The sequence below is a fragment of the Mesoplodon bidens genome (genome assembly GCF_964165515.1).
Source record: "Mesoplodon bidens genome assembly, chromosome: 6".
NCBI classification, from domain to species: Eukaryota; Metazoa; Chordata; class Mammalia; order Artiodactyla; family Ziphiidae; genus Mesoplodon; species Mesoplodon bidens.
In genome coordinates this window covers 115,623,140-115,642,980 of record NC_138162.1, presented here as the reverse complement: position 1 = coordinate 115,642,980, position 19,841 = coordinate 115,623,140, and positions in this window count along the sequence as shown.

Here is a 19,841-nt window from a genome sequence, read left to right as displayed (position 1 = left end):
TATATTGAATATTTAATGCCCATGAATTACTCATTGAATTAATATTAAACAAGCATTAAATATTTAAAAATATTAAATTTCAAGGGAAAATTCAGTTGAAAGTCTTCTTCAACGTTAGGATACCTAAAATTAATTAACTCAAGCAGGCTCTGATTTTAAAGAATATAGGATAGGTCAAGCTGTACTATAAATTGAATAAAGGGAAAAATTGATTTTGAAAGAGTACAAAATTCAGGCACACCATCTAAATTACTATACTCCACATTGATTCTTTGTTTTTATTTATATACATGACTCAGAAATCAGAACAGTTTGATAACATATCAAAGAGGAATCAGCTCTTCTAAAATTTCTGCTGGCAAAAAATAGCCAGTAGGTAGATTTATAAAAGTATCCATCTGAAGCTATTGAACTTGGAAGATAAAGCTATTGAAGAATAAAAATAACTATTTTATAAGACAAGGGTTAAGTAAAACTCTAATATGGAAACAAAAAAAATTTTAGAGTATAAATAAAAAGAACAAAAACAATCATTAAGTAAGACGTGTGTTAAAATGCCTGTTATAGTAAGAAGCACGCTGCTTACAAGGTATAAACTCATGCTGAATCAATTAATTTTTTTAGAAGATGCATTGTATTATCATACCCAAACTTGGTAGATTAATGCAACAAAAACATTTTGCATTGCTCCCAAGCCTGTGGGTTGAGTGGGCATGGGCACTCCTGCAAATGCAGGCCATAGTCGGTTGATCTTAGCTTTGGCTCTTTAGCGCACCGGTAGTCGGAGGGCCGTTTGGCTGAGGGCTGGCTCCTGCAGGACAGCCTCCTGTGTCTGGGGGTTGGCAGTCTGTCTGCTGGGACAGTGGGGGTCTCTTGGCATCCAACAAGCTAGCCTGGGCTATTCTCACAGTGCTTGGGCAGCATTCCAAGAGAATGAGGTGGAGCATGCAAGCCCTCGTGAGAAATGTGTCTCTTCCACTACATGCCGTTTGTTCAAAGAACTCAAAAAGCCAGCCCAGACTCAAGGAGTGGCAAACGCATGCAGACTCCATTTCTTGATAGGAAAACCTGAAAAGTCTCATTGCATCTATGAGTGATTACAGGGAAGGAACTTATTTCAGCAACGTTTTCATGTGCCCTTGGGACTCTGCTGCCTCTACTGCCTCTACAAAGCCTCATTTTTCTGGTGAAGATGGGAGGAGTTGGGCAGAGCTGAGACTTTCCGACTACCTGGTTGTAGGCAGCCCAGGTCAGTGGACCATTGGTCCACCCCCAGCCTTCGGAGTGGCAGCTGTCTATCCAACCCAGCAAGCCCTAGGCATGTAGGCATATTGTATGTCCCTGAGATTTTGTGATGCTTAGCTTTGCAACATTTCTATAGGAACAGCCGGTTCATCATGGCCAAATACCCACCCAATTCAGTATTTTCCTTCAGCAGGTATGGCAATCTGAAATCATTTTAAAACATGAATTCTTCAAATTAATCCATGCAGTATGAATAGGCACATAAGCTTATAGAGACATAGAGAACATAATACAACACTCTGCAAAGATCTGTGTTATAAAAGAGGATACTTCATTGACTTCTGAGTACTGCAAAGTACAGTATTTAAGACCCAAGCAGCAGAGTTTGGATACAACACAAAACAGTTTTTAACCTGCATCCTGTTGTAACATAGTTGATATTATTTCTGTATTTTGAAATTAGACACAAAATTGTCCTTGTATTCAAATTTCACACATAAAATCTGAGTAGATATAAAGATATTATGATCAGAATTAATAAAGCACTGTGGTATACAGCTGCAGTTTTACTCCCTATATCTGGACCACGAATTTAAATTTCCATATGTGCTTTCACCTGGAGCTTTATCAAGGACACACAGACATTTTTCCATAATACATTCAACTTAAAACACAGCCTTTTTGCGTTATTTATGTAGAGCACGTCATGCATGAAGAATAGAAGGCCACCTACCCAGTGTCATTTAGAGACTTGATGATGCCAGAGGCTGCTCCCCCACTGTCTTATTGTAAAGATTGAAATTACACCTATTGAGAGTCACTGCTTTGGGTGAAAGCACTGTTCTTTGAAAATCCCTTAACAATATGTCTGCAAGAAGAAAGCTGTGAAATCCTTAGCCTCTGTTTGCATATTAACAAGCATCTCAGGGCTTCCCTGGTGGTGTAGTGGTTAAGAATCTGCCAATGCAGGGACACAGGTTCGAGCCCTGGTCCGGGAAGATCCCACATGCCATGGAGCAACTAAGTCTGTGTGCCACAACTACTGAGCCTGCACTCCACAGACCGCGAGCCACAACTACTGAGCCCACGTGCCACAATTTCTGAAGCCCAGGTGCCTAGAGCCCGTGCTCTACAACAAGAGAAGCCACTGCAATAAGCCCGCGCACCGCAACGAAGAGTAGCCTCTGCTCACCGCAACTAGAGAAAGCCCGTGCACAGCAACAAAGATACAATGCAGCCAAAAATAAATTAAAAAAAAAAATCCTCAGTGTCAGCATCCCTGTCACACTCACCTCACAGTTGGGTCTCTTAAAAAAAACAAAAAAACAAACAAAAAAACAAGCATCTCATCATCATCGCCTGGTGCCGTGAAGAGACCCCTGGCCTCCCAAAGAGGTCCAGGTCCTCATGCCTGGAACCTGGGAATGTGGTGTTCTGTGCAAAGGGGTTCAGGAAGCAGTTGATTTCAAGAGAGGGAGAATACCCTGGTCTCACCTGGCTGAGCCCAGTGTGTGTGTGTATCCACAAGGGCCCTTAAACATGGCAGAGGGAGGAAGGAGAGTCAGGGTCAGAGCGATGCACATGGGAAAGAACCAAGCAGTCCCTGATGCCCTTGAAGATGGAGGGGCATGAACCAGGAACCCAGGGGGCCTCCAGCAGATGGAGGAGACAGGGGTACAGATTCCGGGGAGCATTGCAGCTCTGCCAGCACCAGGTAGACCCGCTGTGGACTCTGACCTCCAGAATGGCAAGACAATAAACGTGTGTTTTTCAAGCCCCTGGCTTTGTGGGCAGCAGTTATAACAGCGATTGGAAACTAATGCACATGCGGGAGGGGTGGAAGCCTGAGGGGCAGTTCAAGGTTCAGGTAACAGCTGAAGGAGGCGTAAGAAGGTCAGTGATACGGGCTGGAATCTGAGACAAGGTCTGCAGGTTGCTGCAGTCAAGGCCAAACCAAGCAAGGATTTTAGCACGGCTCTGGGTGGCCATTCATGCAGTAGTTCTAGGAAGATGAACAATGAGAGAAGAAAGGGCTGATCTGAAAGGGAAAGAAGTATGAAAAAGTAGAAGTATAAAAGACTAAATGAGTTGAAAATGTAAAAGAATGAAATTATTCTTATTATGCAATATTGTTGGCGACTGAACTTAAATACAATTGTATATGCACACACAGACACCCACCAGGATTTGAAATATATTGATTAAACTAACTACGCATTTAAAAGCAAAAAAAACTATAATATATTTTTATAATCTAAGAAGTCTTGCAGTGTTTTCAGAGCACATATTATGTATTGCTATGAGATAGCTCAGTGACAATATAACTGAAAAATAGATATTGTTATGCATTCTACTTTTTAGATTATAAAATTAAGTTCAGAAAGGTGGAAGGACTCTTCCAAAGTTTCACAATTATTAACTAGGAAAGCCAGGATTTCTGACTCAGAAAGGCCAGGTGTGCCAACAGCCTTTGATTCATCCAAGGGAGTCTAATTATGGAAATTATGAGTCCATAGACAGAAATCAGTGGGCCCAGGAATGCGTATGAGAAATTGTGCCTTTATTTTTACTAATATCTACTTGAAATTTAGTATTTTTCTGTTAATGAATCCAGGCAACACATCACAGTAGTATTATGAGCACCTGTAATTTTGTCACTAATAGAAATTACAGATAATTTTATATGACTTTTAAATTATTGCAAAAATCTCAAGTATCATTTACCTTTACCACTAGTTTAAAATGATCAGAGCCATGGCTATACCTCACTGGGTAATGTATTACTAAAGATTTATATATGCTACTATACCACACATTTATGTTTTGACATTTATTTCAATAAACATAGCTGCCTTCATAATTTTATATTTTAGTTTATGCATGTATATATACATATGCTGTTGTTTTTACTATTAACCACTATTATGATTATTCTGAGATTGGTCACTAGGCTTTACCAGGTTGCCAAATGCATGATGGAAAAAACATAAAACCATCAGGGGCCCCACTCACCAAGTTATCTTTCTAGAATATTGCTTGACTATTATGCAGGTGTTACATTATACTAAGTATTTTTTTTTGTAACTTGGTTCATTACTTTACAAAATGAAAATGTTTCAATTTAAATCATTCTTAAATGCAGTCTTAGTTCTATTTTGACAAGTTTTGTTTTGCCTTTGTTCAATTATATGCATATAAATTACCCATTCATCATTATCATGCACACGTAAAAACTGATAATCAAATATGCATCTGATAAAATAGATATTAAACAAAACCCTCCAGACTCATTTCTCCAATCTTAATAAATACAATTTGTCACCATCCATTGGGAATTGTAAACATATGAAGAATGACACATAGTAATAAGTTATGTCCATATCAGAGATAAAATAACACATTCCACATGAGAATGACAATATTATGGAAATTAGGGAAATGGAAATTTTTTCAGATAGCTATTCAATGCAATTGTAATCTCTTCTTATTTTCCCCAGATATGGTAAAATAAGCAAATGACTGCCTTGATTTCTTTCACATCATCCACTATCCTGATAGCAAAGGTTTAAACTTTGCCTAGTAATACAGAGCAAACATCTTTTGATAAGAGACCTAAAGCAATTTAACCACTAATCAGCCTCACATCACAGAGGCTGATCACAGAAAGGTTCCTCTTTCATTCCTCTGCTCTGTTTTAAAGCCTATTCACTGAATAACCTCATGATAAAAAGGGTCCCCTGAAACTCATTCCTGGTCACCCTCTGTCACAGGTAAGTAAAGCAGATGCTTTAATTCAGAGATCCCTGTTTCCTCCTTAACGCATAAAGAAAATGGGCAGTGCATTTCTGTTTTCCCTTGGCCAGCTGGGGCTGCTGTGAAATTGGTCAGAAATTTTATTTTGACTGTTCTTTTGTTCCTCTCTTCTTTTCCCATGCTCCCATTTTAAGCTGAATGTGGAAAGAAATGGAAGGTGTCCAATGAAAAGACACAAAAATGATTAAGGGAAGGATGATTTATGAGCAAAGATTAAAGAAACTGAAGGAAGGCTGGGAGAACAGTGAATAATTGTTTTCAAGTACTTGGTGAACAATTATGTGAATACGGATCACCTGACATCAATAGACATAGATCCCTATTTTAGTATAAAAATATACTGTAAATAAAGGGACATTTACCTTTCATTGCCCTCACCCCCAGTTTTAGCATGCTTCCTAAACAGAAAACTTGTCAATGTGGACCCTTCAAGGCACCCAAGGGGATGGATTAACAGGGTATTCACACAGAGGAAGGAACTGAGGGTGCTGACTGTACTGTATCAGGTAAAAGAGCTTTGGCTGCACCTCAGTTAACTTGGCATAAACAATGACAACACACCCTGTATTTTCTCAGACAACCAGGATACAGAGTGGCTGGCTACAGAGCTGTTGGGTTCAGTAGCACCAAGATGTCACCAGGGCCCCTGCTCCCTTCCATCTCTGCTGTTCTCTGCAGGCAGCTTAGTTTCTTTAAAGATTGCCAAGCACCACAGTCATATGCTTCTTAGAGCAGCAGTGCAGGGACTGCTCCATTTGGTGTCCTTCATTTCCAAGAGGGCCTTCAAAAACTTGCACCTACTTAGTGGTCAGAATTGCATTGCATGCCCACATCTAAGTCACTCAATAGCAAGGAAAATGCAAATCCTATGACTCATCTAAGTCACCCTCCATGCAAGTTGTGCAGTAGAGGATAGATGCATTAAACTTTTACTTTTCTATTAGAGAGGAAAGAGTTATGACATTGAGAAACATCAGCACTGGCTAAGAAGTTGTTTATAAACAGAAAATATGGGCAAATTGGTGGCTGTAAGACCTTTCTTCTCACTAGAAACATCTTCCAATAAAATTTAGAGATATATTTAATTAATTTCCTACTAGGTGCACGCAATGCTCTCATTATTATGCTCACATTAACGAATTCAAAGTTCACCATTACCCTTTGGAAGAAGTACCACTATTATCTCTACTTTACAAAGGAGATACTTAAAGCAGAGATTAGTTAAGTTCATTTCTCAAGGTCACACATTAATAGATACCAGAACAAGAGTTTGAACCCAAGTAGTTTGGCTCCATAGCCAAAGCTCTTAAAGACTCACTGGGTTATATATCAAATAGCACATAGGTATATTTATTTACAAGTTTTATATTAAATGTAGAATTTCAAATTAAACAGTTGGGAAGATAGAGGCCCTTTTGCTTTCAAAGTTTAAAGTAAGGCTTACTTTGGAATAATATTTTTGCCTCCAAAAGCTAAAAATATAAGAAAGGTACAAAATATAAGAAATGTCTGCTGGAGGGCACTGGAGATCCAACAAGGTAGTGATGAATTACTGATCTGGGCAGAAGGGATAAAGACAGATGTCCAGGGCCAGACTGGGAATGTGTGGTTGAGGCACAAGAAAGATAGCACCCCAGGATGTAAGTAAAACAAGAAATTATACAAATGTTCACAGGGATTGCATTTTAGCTACAAATAATCTCAGCTCCTGAGAGTGGGAGGATTGGGAGGAGTATTCCAGCTATTTGGGGGAGGGGGTGGGGATTTCCAGGAATGGGGCCACCACCCACTTTTTGACTTTTTATGGTTGGCCTTGGAACTGTCATGGCACCTATGGGTGTGTGATTTAGCTGATGTGTTACAATGACTGTATACTGAGGGTCAAGGTCTAGTGGAAGTCAACTCTTGCGCCATCTTGGACCTCATTGGTTCTAATCAGTTTATGTCGTGCCCTTGGGCTATGGCATTCTTTTAAAGGCTGTGCCCTGCCCCTTTCCTGTCTCACAAGCAAAAGAAAATCTCTGGAAGATGACAAAATCGTTCTACCTAAATTTGAAACCAAATTATTTCTATAATAATTTTGAAAATACAATGTTTAGCAAACAATACAAAAATAGAAGTGCACATAAGGAGTAAAACAACATGAAAGGGAAGGAGCAGAAACCACAGATACAGAAATTTACACACAGGGAAGCAGATGGTCACTGATACTAGGGACATGACTGATTTAATGGCAGACTATACAAATGTATCCATTTTCCACAGCTGCATAACAAATCACCACCAATTCTGTGGCTTTAATATAGCACCCACTTATGATCTGGGAGCCCTGTAGATGAGAAGTGTGGGTACAGCACGACCCAAAGGGGTCTTCTGCTTAGTCTCCAAGACCAAAATCAAGGTGTGGCTGGGCTGTGTTCCCTTATGGAAGATCTGGGGATAAACTCACTTCCAAACTCATTCAGGTTGTTGGTCAAATTCCATTCCTTGGGGTTGTAGGACTGAAAACCCCAGTCCTTGCTGCTGTCAGAGGGCTGCTGCCCTGAGATGCTAGAGTCCTCTGTCTGGCCCGTGTGGGTCCCCACATTTCAGAGTCAGCAACAGCAGGTCAAATCCTTTTTGTACCTCAAACCCCTCAACTTCCTCTGCATCAGCTTCTCTCTTCTGTCTAATCTCTCCTCTGATAGCCAGAGAAAGTATTCTGCTTTAAGAGCTCATGTGATGAGATTGGGCCCACCAGACAATCCAGGATAACCTTCTTATGTTAAAGTCTGTGACTTTATTTCCATTTGCGAAGCCCCTCTTTTCATGTCATGTAAAGTGTTCACAGATTCCAGGGATTAAGTCATGGACATTTGGGGGGCCATTCCTACCACAACAACTGGAGGGAGAATTATTTTCAGTAGAAAACATCCACATGAAATTATAGAGACAACAGGAGGGAAATGGGAATCAGGGCACATGGCATAGGGCAGAGAGGACCACCAACACCTAGTCAGATGCTACAAGAAGAGGAGAGAGAAGCTGTGTTTGAAAACATGGTGTCTGAGAGTTTTCCAGAGTAGCAAAGGCATCCAGGCACTTGTCTGAGCCCCAAGAAAGGGAAAGAGAAGGGAGGTCACAGGCAGACACAGCACAGCGAGACTGAAACCAAGAGAAAATTCTGGGGCGGGGGGGGGGAGTGCAGAGGAAAAAGAGATGTACATTCGGAGGGGCAACAACAATAATGAGTGTTGATTTCTCAACATTAAAAAATGGAAGCCAGGGCCTCCCTGGTGGCGCAGTGGTTGAGAGTCCGCCTGCCGATGCAGGGGATACGGGTTCGTGCCCTGGTCTGGGAGGATCCCATATGCCGCGGAGCGGCTGGGCCCGTGAGCCATGGCCTCTGGGCCTGCGCGTCCGGAGCCTGTGCTCCGCAACGGGAGAGGCCACAACAGTGAGAGGCCCGCATACCGCAAAAAGAAAAAAAAAAAAAAAAAAAAATGGAAGCCAGTAAAACAACCACCAACCTAGATTCTCCAACACAGCAAAAAGCTTCAAAAATGAAGGTAAACATCTCATTTCAACACAACACATATAGATGAATGAAGCCTGATCCTGGGTAAGCCTCTGACATGAGGCAGACTTGCAGAATAATCTTTTTTATATTAAATCAAACCCATTCATTCACAAAGAAGGAAGGCTGAAGGAAATGAAAAAGATAAGAGAATAAATGAATAAGATAAAAAAATGAAATAAAGAAGACCAAAAAAGCCTAAAGTTGATTCTTGAATGTATTATATAAATTCAATAAATTCTTGATGAGACTGAACAGCAGAAACAAAAAAGTGCACAAACAATAAACCTCACTGATAAGAGTGGAAAACCAATACAGTTTCTACAAATATTTAATGTTTATAATGTCCTTATAAAATGAGGACATTATAAACAGTTTTAAGGTAGTAAATTTGAAAAGTTAGAGGTAATGTTCAAAGGCCACATCCTATCAAAATTCAGAGCAAAAAGAGAAAAATTACACATCTTATACTTACTAAAAATATTAAATTTCACAATTATAAGCCTTCCCTTAATTTCAGGCTCACATGGCTTCACCAACAAATCTTATCACTCATCTAAGAAAGACATATTGCCGACTTAATAATTATTTCCAGAGGATATAAAAAGTGGAAACACATCCATCCATTACATGAGACAAGCAAAACTTTGGTATAAAAATCTCTTACAGTTCTAAGGAGAAAGTGACGCTCAGACTAATCTCTCTGTAGACATAGATTCAAAAATCGTAAAGAATATATTAATCAATGATGGAAAGATAAAAAGCGTTATTTAGAAAAATCAGTTACATTTCTAAAACTGATAACATACAGAGGTAAAGCAAAAATATACCTTTTATAATTGAGAGAAATGAATGTGGAGATATACTATACACCATAATTATTGATTAAAATACTTAATATTTAGAGACGTCAATTCTCCCTGACTGATCACTGTAAGAACGACAATTCCAATCACAGTACTAGAAATGTGTTTGCTCCGGGTGGCAACCGACACGCTGATTTTAATATAATTATGGCAATACAAAGGGGAAGAGTAGATAAAACATTCTGGAAGAATAAGAGGGAGAATTGACTATAAATGATATTGAGAGTTGTTTTAAACTTGCATAAGGTAGGCAGTGGGTCCTGGCTCAGTGACGGACAGGAGAGACAGAGTAAAATAGAGCCCTGGACAAGACAGATGTGTGTATAAACCCAGGCAGCACTGCACAGCAGTGAGGAGGGACACATCTTCAAACGTGGTCTTGGGTTTCCCGGGTGGCGCAGTGGTTGAGAGTCCGCCTGCCAATGCAGGGGACGCGGGTTCATGCCCCGGTCCGGGAAGATCCCACATGCCGCAGAGCGGCTGGGCCCGTGAGCCATGGCCGCTGAGCCTGCACGTCCGGAGCCTGTGCTCCGCAACGAGAGAGGCCACAACAGTGAGAGGCCCGCATACCGAAAACAAACAAACAAACAAAAAAAACGTTGTCTTGACAATGTGATACTCCTTACCTTCTACCCTCAAAGAAAACAGAGAAGAAAGTAAACACCCTCGACCCACCTCGACACACGCAAAAACTTAATTCCAGGTGAACACAGATCTAATATAAAAGCAACACAAAGCTTTTAAAATATAATATAGGAGAATATCTTTACTATTTGGGTGGAAAATATTTTTTAAGCTAGACACAAAGTTATGAACCATAAAGGAAAATATGATTAATTATACTATATTCAAAATAATAATTTCTATTTATCAAAAGATACCAGTAGAGGAAAGGCAAGCCAAGAGTAAGAAATGATATTTCTGACACAGGTAATCAACAAATGTCATCTAAGGAAATAATTTATGAAGAACTCCTCCAAACCAACGTACCCAAAGGAAAAATGCTTAAGAGACTTAAAAAGGTTCTTCACAAGGGAGGATTTCCAAAAGGAAATGTTTTTGACCTAATTAGTGAAACCAAGTCCCCTAAAATCGAGTTCCCCTGCCGAGTTTATGATTCATCTCTCCATCCAAAACTTTATTCTCTTTCTTGTCCCCTCTGATCTTAATTCGGTGCTCACTGAACTCTCATCAACCAGAGTCAGATGACTAAAATAGCTGTTGTCGATAACATCGTTAGTGTACTAAAATTGTTATGCTAGACACGCACCATTATCATACAAACTCAGGTTGTGTCTCCAGGGCAAGATGAGCCCCAGCCATGGACCCCAGCCACGGACCACCCGGGCAGAAACTCAGAAACCAGAGACATCCTGACTGCTGAAACCATGATGAAGAAAGGTCACAGAAACGTCACTAGACAATGATTAACCCTAGCCTCTTTGTTCCTCCCCTTTAAAAAAATAAATAACAGCTACAGACCAAGGGGGAGTGGGTCTGATGCTTGTCTCTTACTCTCTTGATTGGCACCTGCAATATACTCTTACTTTGCTGCAAATGCTCACTGTCAGGTTGGATTTCTGCACCTCCAACACATGAGCCCTTGCTCGGTTACATTAGTCAAAAAGAGATGTTCAGTCTAAATAATAATTAAGGAAATGAAAACTAAATCCATGAAGCAATCCTACTACCCATGAACCATAATTGCTGAAAGAAAGAAGTGATACAACAGAGACCCACCTACAATCCTACTGGGTAAGTAACCTAGTCTGACCGTTGTGGTGAACAGTTTGGTAATTTATATTTTCTCTATTTGGTGACACTCTTATCTTATGACCCAGAAAACCCACTCCTGACTATAGACCCATCAGAGATACTTGCACACACGCACAGAACAAGGTGGGCGATTCTCTAAAATGTAATACTGAGCTAAGAAATAACTGCAGAATTATCCATATTTGTATAATTCCATTCATTTTAGTTTTTAGGGATACATGTTTAAGGAAAAAAGATCCTAAAAATCAGCAAGAAAGTGATTAGCATGGAAATCAGAATGAAGTTTTAGCGTAAAAAAGTAGTGTGAACAGTGATCAGAGGGAAGTAAGGGGGCACTTCCAGTATACAGGTAACTTTGTATTTTTTTTTTTTTTACCTTGCTGGTGATTATGCTAGTGGTGTAAGTAAGTTGGCAAGCGTACGCTTTTGCACAAGATTTTATTGGGTATACATCTCTGTATACACCATCTATCACAATATAGATGTGACACAGGTATCACGAAAATAGCTGGGGGGACAGCCATGTCCTATATAAATGAAGGTGAATTTAAATCACAGTGGAGGTTTGGTTTATAGCTGTGGGATGTCATATCTCAGCGGAATCTTGGAACTCATGAAATCAACCTCTCTTAACGTTCAGAAAGTTACATGCTTTCCAGTGAGTACTGGTTCTCTATCGTTGAAGCCATTACATACAGCAAAAATACTCCTTTTTTAGTTATCTGGTTTATTTCAGGATTATTTCAATCATGTTGATTGAACCTCTGCATATGTCCTAGATCAAAGGAATATTTTTCTATGACAGGATGCCAAAACCCCTGCTGACCCCTTCGAATTCCCCGTTGACCTTTTGTTTTGACTCCTTTTCCACAGTGACTACACAGCTAAATTCCGGTATTTGTATTCCACTGGGGAAAACAGGTCCTTCTAGCTGTGACTTACTGATTTTTCACCATCACTCGGTGAGTTTAATGGTTCCTGCCAGTAGAGATTTCGGTCCCTCATCTTGAAAATGATTGACTCTATAAACGAGGAAGTGTCAACCTTGATGTGTCTGTTACCCTGAAAGGGTTTCTCCCATTTACTTGTAACACTTGCTTCTACCCAGCTGGAATGACCGCAGCTTTGGCATTCAAGTTATCTTAACGTAAAGTAAACACGCCGTGGGAAAGGAACAGGCAGGGACGCTCAGTAAATTGTCGCAGTGTTGGCATGAAGAGATGCCTGGGTCGGCACATGGCCTGCTGAGGGAGCCTCGTGGTAGACAATGACACCTCCTGCCATTTGGAAACTCTTAGGGCACCTCCATCCGCTTAGTCACTTCTAGTGCAAAGCCTTCCAGAAGGAGGCATGCCCCGCCCAGAAAATGTAACGAGCCCTGAGTCCACACACTCCGCTCTATGAACGAGACTACAGAAACAGCAGTTCGGGGGTGGCTGACACCTAGGGCAGTTAGTGATGTTTGAAGGAAATGAAAAGTCTGAGAGCACATGCTTGAGTGGAACTTGACATTAGGGGAATTCCACCCTCAATTCTATTCGAATAATAAAAAGAGCAAAGGAGACTATTATTGACTCTCGTATTACTGTCAGGGCTGCCATAACAGCCTACTGCAGGCTGGGTGACTTAAAAAATAGAAATGTATTTGCTTACGGTTCTGGAGGCTGGAAGTCCAAGATCAAGGTGCCTGCAGGGTTGTTTTCTGGTGAGAGCCCTCTTCTGGGCATGAAGACAGCCACTTTCTCTCCATGTCCTCACGTGGCCTCTTCTCTGTGTGAACAGAGAGATCTCTGATATCTCTTCCTCATTCTATCAGGACAGCAGTCCTATTGGATTAGGGTCCCACACTATGCCCTCATTTAGCTAAGGTCCAGCATCTCCTTAAAGGCCGTATCTCTACATATAGTCACACTGGGGGTTAGGATTTCAACATATAAATGTTGGAGTGACACAGTTCAGTCTGTAACACAAGAAGAGAGGAACAAGAATAACAAGAAGTTTTTATCCCCAGATTTTGATAGCATTTGAATTTTGATTAATATATTAATGGATTTTGATCTTTATTAAAATAAAAATGTTTATATTTTTATGTGTATTTCCTAAAGAAAAGTCAATACAAATATTTCTCAAGAAAATATTTCTGCAAATAAAAAAGGAGCATTTGACTGGCTACTAACAGAAGGTTGTTCACAGGTTTTCCTACCACGAACAGGGCTCAGAGAAAAATTAGAAGCAATACCGGAGTTTCCCTTTCCTGGATTGAATGACAGTTTTATGATGTGACTCAGCTACAGTCAATAAGCTGTGGTTCACCACAATATCACCCATTTCCTCGTCTCTTTTTTCTTGGCTTTATAATCTAGGAGTGTGATAACCACTGATCACATCCTCCGTGCTGTCAAAGCTGGCCTTTTACCAAAGCCTAAGTAGTTAAAAAAAACATTGTGCTTTAATGTAGAATTTGGAAGCTGATATTAAACGTGAACAAATCAGAGCATTGTTCAAATGCTCAATGTCAGGTAGTTCTATGGCAAATATGATTAAAAATCACCAAGTTCTTGATAAATTTTGATTGTAAGGAAGACATAAAATAGTGGGATAGGGATATATGAAATATTATTATTTACCTTGTTTTATTCTGAGTCTGGCAAACTCATCTTCATTATCAAATGTTATTCATTTTTAAAAAATAGCTATTGAATACTCATTCTGTTCCAGGTACATTCTAGATACTAGAGCTAACAAAAAAAGTAAAGAGAACACATTCCCTGACATCATGAGGCTAACTTCTATCTCTTGATTAGTAACTGAATGTATTATGATTGGTAACATGGAAAGATGCAATTAAACTGTAGGACTTGTTCCCTACTTTAAAGGGTCTAATATAAATGAATTATATGGCACGGAGGCAGAGGAAGGTAAATGACTAACAATAATTTAGGTACTATCTAATCAAGTACTGTCTGTACTAAATACGAATATGATTTTTTTCTATAAGCATTGTAGGGGAGCAAATTTTGCCACCCCAAAATGTATTTCTTTGGCATGAGAATTATGTTAGGCTGATTATTTTTAAGAAACAGAACACTCAGGAAGTTTTTCTTTTTAACCTCCCCTTAACAGCTTAAAATAATTTAGATAGGGGGGATGCATCAGGAGAGAGCTGTCACCTAAGGTAACTTTGTTTTACCTGAGAAAGACTTCTCCACAGGACAGGGCAACTCTTGTTGACCATAAGTTTGCTCTTCCCTTCCCTTCAAAGAGGGTCTTCCTCCCTCTTTGAAGTCCCTATTAGCTAATAGCTATAGAGTCAGTTGCCTAACTCTCCTGAGTGCTTTATATTCTTATGGAGCCCCCTTTCATATGAAATTAAATTTTATTTTCTCCCTTTAATGTCTCATGTCAACTGACTTATTAGACCAGCCAGAAGAACTGGGAAGGGTAGAGGAAAATTTTTCTTCCCTGACACCATACAAGAAATGTATACATAATGCATACTGTTTATAAACAAACCTAAATTAACTATAGACTCAGAATTTAGAATTGAATGAGTCCATAGTGATAATCTCCTTCAACTTTTATGAAGTACGTTTTATCATTCCTAGGAAGAGATCATTCACACCTTCCTGAAAATATTATTTGACATGTAAATAACTCGTAATTCCCTGGGTAAAATTATTTCAAAGTTGTTTCTAAAATATTACAAATAGATTTTTTCAGATTATTAAATGAATTCATGCTCAAAATTTAAAAGACTGTATGAAAAAGAATGTGATGTAATGAATTGTGTAACAAAAAAATATTACCCATAATTCCTCCAGAAAAATACCATTAGAATTTTTTGTATATCACAATGGATCTTACATGTATGTATGCATGTATACATGTATAAATTTTATTTTTTAAAAAATTTAATCATGACATTCATATATTTTCATTTTCCTCTTATAAAATATTAAATATTCCTAAATCTCAAAGATATAACCAGATAAATATTTTGAGTGGTTTATGATTCCTTTTTCTAAAAAAAAAAAAAATTAATTAACCAAGTTCCTTTAAAAAGAAGACTTTGGGTACAATAAGCAATTTTTTTCTATGGTCACTTTTTGTGCTTGTCTTTTTACATTTTAGCTAATAATTTTCTTATATCAGTTCTTAGAAGTGGAATTGGTCTTAATGAGACTAATTTATTTTGGAGTTGTATTATTGATACATGTTTTCAAGATTTTCTTTAGAAATATAGTAGTTTTAAAAACTGTCAGTATTGTATGACAGCCTGTTTTTCCACATTGTAAAGTATACAGGGAATTAACTATTTTACATGCAGTACATAAAAATAGTTCATTGAAATTTGTAGTTTCTCTTTAATGAATAGAAATTTTAATGATGTTTTGGTATGTTTTTCACTTGAAATGCCACTTATATGACATCAACTCGCTTTATATTCCATGCGATTAATCTTACTCTTATTTTATACTATAAGCCACTTCATTTACTTACTGTTGTTCCACAAAACATTTTACTATATGGTTGGGAAAATTTCTACTATTTTTGCCATAGAGCTGCTTTAACTACTTCTCCTTTAAGAGTTACTTTATAAATATTGAAATCCAACTGAAATTATTTTTGAGATTACATTAAATTTATGCATTTGAAGAGAGCCCACATCTACATAATACTGAATCTTCTTACTGATAACTTGATACGTATCTCAAAGATTTTATGTGTCTCAAAGATTTTATTTATCAAAGATATACTGCAGGAGAAATTAAGAATAAATCTAATCTGTTGAGGTTGGTCGGGAAGGAGGTAAGGATTGCTGGGCAGTGGCTGAAGTACAAAGAACTTACTTTGATAGACATGGTTAGAGGACGTGGTAACTTTAAAGTATAAAAGTTGTAAATACATATGAAGTCCCCCTTTGTGAGCTACTTAAAAATCATTTTTTTGTGCCTGGTGCAGGTAGTAGTCAATGTAGTTAAGATTATTTAAGGATGACTCTCCTAATGGCAAGGCTTCAGACAGACTTGGCAACTACGGTGTGTATTCCAAATGTACAGGTTCAACAAAGTAAATTCCGCTGACAATGGAAAATAAATGATATTCTAATGTTTAGCCTGTAGCTAAAAGTTCAAAAGTATATGAATGCGCGCCCACATTTCAGGCTAAAAACCACTGATGCTAAGAGGTCAAAGGGAATGAACTAGGTCTACATAACCAAAGAAGACAGCCCAAGAGAAAAATGAGCTAAAACTTGAACAAGTAGCTTGCAGGTATCCAAAATGCCATTAAACACATGGAAATATGTTTAAGTCATTAGGGAAATGTTAATTTAAAAAATTAGAGGTCCCAGATTTTGGTAATGGTGGAATAGATCGTCAGACGAAACCTCTTGTGGACAATAAGGATAAAGCCTGAAAAAAAAATCTATTTGAAAGCACTCTAGTGTCACCAAAAGAAGGAAGAAACTGGAGAAGAGTCTACTTGTGAAAGACAGAAATGGCACTGAAGGACATTTACGCGTTTGTAGTTTTCTGCCTGAGGGCCCTCTGCAGTGCTTACAGCTGGGGCATCAAATCAAGGACTTGCCTTAAGGACTTGAGGTGTCAGTAACCAGTGGAAAAGCACAGCACAAGCACACTCTCAGTGGAGTAATCCTGCAATGAGGAGAAAGCTCCAGAGACTGTAGCCCAGAAGGATACTCACCCTTGCAGAGGCCACAGAGGTAGAGCACGCACACCACAGCTGGTCTGGGCCCACTGAGAGCATGTGAATTTGCAGGGAGCCGGCATAAAAGATCAAGGAGAATGCCCAGGTGAGGCACCTCCTGCCTCCAATTTCCCAAAACTTCCACAAGGGTTGGGTCTCTTTCTTGGTGGTGGGGATTAAGTCTTCCCCAGACTGCTGGAGGTACCTTGCACTGGGAATCCACCCACACAATCCTGGCAAACTTGATTTGGTGAGCAGACCTGCATTTTGTTTTTTGTGGGGGTTTTTTTTGCAGTACGCGGGCCTCTCACTGTTGTGGCCTCTCCCGTTGCGGAGCACAGGCTCCGGACGCACGGGCCCAGGGGCCATGGCTCACGGGTCCAGCTGCATCATGTGGGATCCTCCCGGACCGGGGCACGAACCCGTGTCCCCTGCATCGGCAGGCGGACTCTCAACCACTGCGCCACCAGGGAAGCCCCAGACCTGCATTTTGTGAGGGTTTCTCAGCCACTCCTGCTGGTAGATTATGATAACATCACATCTAGACATTAAGACTGAAGTTGTGAGTTGCTGATCGATCAGACATCACCGACACAGTGAAAATGTTGGATATCGGAAGTGTCTTATATCTTGACCCATCACTGGTGGCCAATGGCATGGGAGAACTGCAGACATCTATTGGAGGCCATGCCACATGCGTGTGACTTAGTCTTGGTCCCTCGTTGCCAGTGGTACAGAATATAGGGCATCGGTAATGTCCAAGACAGTGACCGAAGGCCCTCACCTGTGTGAGGGTTCAGCCCCACCCCCAGTATCTGGAACAGCTGGGACCCTAGGCCCAAGGAGTGAATTCACTTCATGATGACCCTCTGTAAGCCTGTAGATCCAGCTGCTCCTTTTGATTGGCACACAGGGCTACTGCCCAGAGATACTGTCTCTGCCATTAGGAGGGTCATCCTTAAATAATCTTAACTACATTGACTACTGCCTGCACCATGCACAAAAAAATGATTTGTTGGGCTTCCCTGGTGGCGCAGGGGTTGAGAGTCCACCTGCCAATGCAGGGGACATGGGTTTGTGCCCTGGTCCGGGAAGATCCCACATGCTGCGGAGCGGCTGGGCCCGTGAGCCATGGCCACTGGGCCTGCGCATCCAGAGCCTGTGCTCCGCAAGGGGAGAGGCCACAGCAGTGAGAGGCCCGCCTACCGCCAAAAAAAAAAAAAAAAAAAGATTTGTTAAGTAGCTCAAAAAGGAGGACTTCATATGTATTTACAACTTTTATACTTTAAATCTACCATGTCCTTTAACCGTGTCTATCAAAGTAAGTTCTTTGTACTTCAGCCACTGCCCAGAGACATTATCACTTCTCTTCTTAACCCTGCTGCCTTTAGGTCTTTAATTAGGGCTGTGATTCCCCATCTTCCCCAAATTGTTTCTGCTGGACCACCTGGGAGGGAACAGGAGACAGTAAGGATCTATATGTCCCAATAGCACTTCTCAAAGGGTGCATCTAACCAATTTGGCACTTTGGGATGGAGAAGCATGTGACACATTAATTTCCAGTATATATTCAGGGGTGGAGGCAACAACAGCAGAGCACAAAACTGGCCCCAAGGGCTCCCCCTACAAGGTCAACTTAACTTTCTTTGAGGAACTTGAGGAAACCCCATCACTCAAATCCAAATGAAGCAGCACCGTCCCCACCCCCTACCCGATACTGGATACAGTAGTGACTTGAGTCCCTGTACCCAGTGGAGTCATAAAAGTTTGAGTTCTCCTCTCTCCAAGTTCCTACCTATTTGGACAGGTGCGTATGTCACTCAGTTCCCCTTGGACATAGACAAACCTCAGCCCTGTTCCAAAATGTTCTCCCTAAAGCAGCTGAATTCAAGGCACAAGTGTTGAAAGGGATTCAGGAGGCAGAGAGAGAGAAGGGCTCCGTGTCATCAGCAAGAGAAATTACTTCCAGTTTTGAGAGGCTCAATGGCTGCTCACAGCTCAAGAAAAATAATTTCCTATGTTTTTGGTCGACACATGCTAATACCATTTATTTATCTTGCTTCCTTAATTGGTTGCATTTCACTTTGTGAAAATTTATCAAATGCATAATTTGTTAAACATCTCATTCAACCAGAAAAGTTTACTTTAAAAAAACCTATTGGTACTTACTGAGCTGTATTTCTTCCATTTGCTTCTATTCTTCTCTGTACTCTACCTTCCTATGTCCCAGGAGGTTGAGCTATAAAGGCTGTATACATGCATCCTTTATCCTCTAGCTCCCAGGTAAATTTGGCCAGAGGTACGCACTGGTAGAAGATACAGAGAGAAGGAAAAAATGGGAGAGTAAGGTCAGTATATGTAATACATGAGTCAATTCATTGAAAATTCCTCATGTGGTCTGTGTCCTCCACTCAAGACCAAATCTCCTGTTAGATGGGCCTTTCAACCTATTCTTTCTTTCTTTTGTGGTTACTAGCCCTGGATCACCACCCTTTGCCATGTGGTTCTCCTAAACTCTGGCCACTTCTTTGTCAATGGTCTTTCGTAAAACCTCTTCCAATTACCCAGGTGAGAGGACTATCTCTTCTCTGCTATAACACTGAATGCTTATACTTTTCCTATGGGTAGGGCATATTTTACTCATTTATATATATAAATGTAATACCCACTGTAAAACTTTGAAGGAAGCTTGATCTCAATGTTAGTTCCAATTCTATGCCTGTGTTCTTTCTACTTAATAAATAGGGTGACAGTGGGTTTTTCTACATTACCAGCAACATGAAGTATATCAATGCCATTACATTTAGATTTTACTTTTATTTTATAACTTCTCTGAAATACATTAATTATGAAATACCACAACTAATTATAAATTA